The following is a 5,293-nucleotide window of genomic DNA, read 5'->3' as shown; positions in this document are numbered from 1 at the left end:
TGTGTGCTGTGGCCGGCATGCAGAAATAGGAGACAGGGGGCTCACCGGGGACTTACCTATGTGTGTGAGGATGTGGGCATGATGGAGGGACGCCGGAGACAATGGCTGGAATAGAGAAAGACACCGCGAGTGGAAGTGCCGGCAGATGGTGTCTCGGATTCCGCTCTGCTGGAGTTGTCAAAGCTGTTCAAGGAACTTGCTGCTGCTGGTGGGCTTTTTCTGGTATTGTGGAGGGGCTGTGCTAGCCGAGAACAGGGCCTGGAGTGGTGTTGTCGGGACTGGAGAAGTTGGCCGGCGAGGGACAGAAGGCAGCGGCTGTGCGGTCACGACTGCTATGACAGGGGGCTGGAGGACTGCCGCAGTGGAGCCTCTGTGGAGCCGGAGGGAGCTGCTGTCTGCAGCGGTGAGAGTGTTGGGAGAGGGCTGTAAGAGATGGAGAGAGTTGGGGAGCTGTGTGCGTAGGGGAGAATAAGAGATTGAGGGGCGGAAGGGAGAATGGAGATGGGTGGAGGATGAAGAAGAAGACGGGCTTGGCGGCGTCGGAAGAAGAAGAAGAAGTAGAATTTTTCTTTTTTTTGTTTTCTGTGTGTCTCCGTGTGCGCTGTGCGCTGCGCCCCCCCTTGGCCTCTCTCACCAAGCCTTTTTAAAGGCTCTCCCCCAAAAAACCCTAATAACTTTCCTTTTTATCTTTTGTTTTTTTTATTTTTTATAATGATAATAATAGGTATAATAAGAATAATAATAAGAGAATAAAAATAATATAATAATAATAATAATAATAATAATAGTGATAATAATAATAATAGTAAGCACTAATAATATAATCATAAAATATAAAGTATAAATAATATATAGGAAAACACTCATAATATAATAACAATATATAACAATTAATTAAATATCATAATCATAACAAATAATAATAATAATAAATATATTGTCGCAAACTAATAATAATAATAGTCTCTCCCAATATACTAATAATAATCTCATTAATCCTAGACTAGTCACACCCCTACCTCTTACTCTTCCTCCTCATGTAGATACCCTCCTAGTCACTCATATAAACTACGCATCCTCCTCCTCCTCACCTCCGTCCTCCTCACCATCCCCGCCCTCACTCCTCCTCCTCGTCCTCCTCAGGTCCCCCTCCTCCTCCTCCCTCCCCTTCCCCATCCTCTTACTCTCCTCCTCCTCCTCAATGACTCCTATTCCTCCTCCTCAACCCCCCCGTATAATAAATAAACTATGACACATAAATCAAATAATCCTAATAAAGAAATAATAATAATAATAGTAATAATAATAATAATAGTAAGAATAAATAAACTAATAAAAATACTAATAAATAATAAAAAGGGCACCCCTTGTTCTATTTGGCTTAGGCAAAAATAGGGTGTCTACAATCACAAAACTGTCACTAATAGTATTAGTGACGGTTTTATAAGTATCAGTGACGTTTTTGAATTAGCTGCCATAATTGCAATTACTAATAATTATTAGTGACGAATTTTAAAAACGTCACTAATAATAGAGTATTAGTGACAGATTATAACCATCACTAAAACCCTAATACTGTCACAATAAATTCTACATTGGCTCGGTTCAAAATCGTCACTAATAGTAGAGTATTAGTGACGAATCTCAAAATCGTCACTAATAGTAGAGTATTAGTCACCAATTCCATGATCGTCACTAGTGATACACTATTAGTGACGAATTTAAAACTGTCACTAATACATCGGCTTTAGTGACGCTTTTGGAATTCGTCACGAATACTGTACTATTAATGACAGTTTTGAAACATTCACTAATATTTTAAAATGGATAATTATTAGTGACGGTTTTAAAATTGTCACTAACAATTTAAAATTAATAATTTTTTAATCATTAATTCCTATAAAAATTTGTAATTACATTTTCGCATACATAACATTAAACCATAATTACTAAAAAATTCATAAATTATTCAAAATTCGAATTCTAATACAAATACAAATACATTATACAATTAAAATACATAAATTTCATATGTTGGGATAACAAAAGAAAAAGAAAAAAAAAATTCAAAATTCAAATTCAAATACAAATACATTATACAAGTTCAAATTAAAATACAGAAATTTCATCTGTTCAAATAATAAAAAGAATAAAAAAAATCAAAAGTTGCATCCGATCAATTATAGCATGACATCGTGCTGATGTTGTGACAGCCGCAAATCCTACAAATTAATAATTATAAAAAAAAGTAGCATACGATTTATGAACATATATGTATACGCACTATAAGTATCAATGATTTGATAGCAGAATAATCGGACATTTAGACATAGTTAAAAAAAAAATGATACAATTTTAATTTGAATTTATATTAGTGACGGTCTTCAAACTATCACTAAAAGTGGCATTATCGGTGACGGTTTGAAAACTATTACTAATACTTTAAAATAAATATTTTATTTTTGAATTCATTCATTAATTCCTATAAAAAAACTTGTAATTACATTTTAGCATACATAATATTAAACCAAAATTACTAAAAAATTCATAAATTATTCAAAATTAAAATACAAATTGTTCAAAATTCAAATGCAAATTCAATTTCAATTTCAAATACAAAAATTCATTCTGTTCAAATAATTAAAAATACATCGTCCTAATGTTGTGACAACCGCAAACCCTACAAAGTAATAATTATACAAAAAATTAGTATACGATTTTTGAAGATACATGTATACGTACTATAAGTAAAAATGATTGGATATTTAGACATATTTAAAAAAAATTGATACAATTTTAAAGAGTTAAGTTTGATTAGTTGGAACTGACCCCACTCGGTTTGGACCTTGTATGCCTAACTTGGGCACCTGAGTGCTAAAATCCACTAAATTTGTTAAGTTTGTTTGTAATCTAATTTTGTTTCTAAATGATCAAAAAGCTCTGAGTTTTTTGGCATCGTCAATTCCGGAACATCTAGCTCAATGTGACGGACGTGTCGGGACTGACCCCATTCAATTTGGATCTCGTATGCCCGAATTAGACACCTGAGTGCTTAAAATTAAGCATTAACAATTAAAAATATTTATGCCAACGTTATCAATCTAGCACTTTAAATAACTAATCAAATTAAACAATTACCACAATAAATTTTAAAATAAACCTAATTTAACAAAGCAATCTTAATGTTCAATAAGAATCAATATTTTACACTAACAATTAAAATGGTTGTCGGCTGTTGTTTGTTTTTCCATTCCAAAAATCGATTTAATTACTGTTATTATTTTTTTATAAAAAATTAATTATTTTTTAATCAAACTTCGCCAATACATAAATTGTCTTTTAAAAATTGAACGATAATTTTATAATTTTATAAAATTATTTTTCAAAAAATAAATAGCAATCAAATTGAAATTTGATTACAGCTTCAATGCATTCGTGAAACGGACAGATGCTGGTGACGAGTGAGGTGAGAGTTTTGGGAGGACCAAGAATGGGATTACATTTGGTCCCAGTCGGATGCACTAGCGTACATGCAACATACACTAGCGTCCCAAACCGTACGAATTTGGCTACAAAAAATATAAATATGATTATTATTTTCACGACGCCGGTACTTCCCAAATCATCACTCGTCCAATACCGATCATCGCCGATCACTTCCCGTGCAAATCCTCGACCGCCGCTTAAGGATTTTGAATAAATAGGAAAATTTTAATTTACAAAATTATAAAATTTGATCTGTGTTTATTTATTTTTTTAAATAAATTTAAAGCTACTAATAAAAAATTAAAATAAAATTTATTTATTACAAAAGTTTAAATAAAAAATAACTAATTTTATATTAAAAAATAATAATTCAATTAATTAATTATTAGAATTTAATTCACCACTCAAAATTTTATTTGGAGTGGGCTTCTTTGACCGTATTTTGCTTTCGGTTGTCAGCGTGGCATTAATTCCAGTCTGCCATTGGGGTTGGTGATCTTGTCGGTCGCCCACGTGAGCTGGTGTTGTTTTCAAAATGGTTGTCTAATGTTGTTTGTTTTTTCTCTTTGTTTCGAAAGTTTCCCTCCAATTAGTTTGATTTTTAAATTTGAATTGCCTATGTGTCGCACAGTAAGAGTGTGATTGAAGTATGGAAGAATAGTTTTCAGTTGTCTCTATCACCGTTGGGCGAGTTGATACTATGGTCCACTATATGTGGTTCAAAGTCAAAATCAATGTTATTTTCTTGACCAGTGTTTTGGTACATTGGCCAACTTGTTAGAAATACTGAACAAGTATTATTATTATTTTTTTATTCTAAGAGTATAGATGGATGTCTATTTATATAGGAAGCACAGAGAGTTATGTAAGTAAATAGGAGTGCAGTACAAGTAATAAGAATATAGTACAAGCAGTACAAGTACAGTACAAGTAATAAGAGTGTTGTACAAGTAAATAAGGGTTGGACTTTAGCCTAAAGCCTAATACACATTAATAGCTCCCCTCTAACTCAAGGTGGGTGGGAGACCAACTTGAGGTTATCAACCAAAGCACAATGATGTTCCTTAGGATGTGACTTAGTGAAGATATCTGCAAATTGATCTTTTGAAGAAACTGAGAAGAGCTTGAGAGCACCATGGATAAGATGATAACGAATAAAATAACAATCAATCTCAATATGTTTAGTTTTTTAATGGAAAACATCATTGTGAGCAATGTGAATGACACTTTGATTGTCACGATAAAGAGGAGTAGCAAAGGATGTGGACACACCTAAGTCCTTGAGAAGCCATCGTAGCCAAAGAAGCTCAAATGTGGTATCAACAAGGGCACGATATTTTGCTTCAGTATTAAAGCGGGCCACAAAGGTTTGTTTCTTTCTCCGCCAAGAAATTAGAGAAGTGCCAAGAAGAAAACAATAACCAGTGGTGGACCTACGATCAATGGGATTTCCTGCCCAATCAGCCTCGGAGAATGCACGGAGAATAAGCGGGGACTGAGCAAAGTAGAAAAGGCCATGGAAAGGAGTGTCATTCAGATAGCAAAGAATGCGCAAAACAGCAGCATAGTGAGTCGAACGTGGAGTAGATAGATACTGGCTCACTTGGGGAACAACATAGGAGATGTCTAGACAAGTGATAGTGAGATAAACTAGGCTTCTAACCAAGTGTCTGTAAAGAGAGGGATTAGACAATGCTTTCCCCCTCTGAGGGAGTCATATGCACATTAAGTTCAACTGGAGTGTCAACAGTCTTGCTATCAATGAGTCCAGCTTTAGATAGGAGTTCAGATGCATATTTGGCATGAG

The sequence above is a fragment of the Malania oleifera genome, chromosome 4 (assembly GCF_029873635.1).
Source record: "Malania oleifera isolate guangnan ecotype guangnan chromosome 4, ASM2987363v1, whole genome shotgun sequence".
Lineage (NCBI taxonomy): Eukaryota > Viridiplantae > Streptophyta > Magnoliopsida > Santalales > Ximeniaceae > Malania > Malania oleifera.
The sequence above is the reverse complement of the archived record's forward strand: the minus strand, read 5'-3'. Positions refer to the sequence as shown.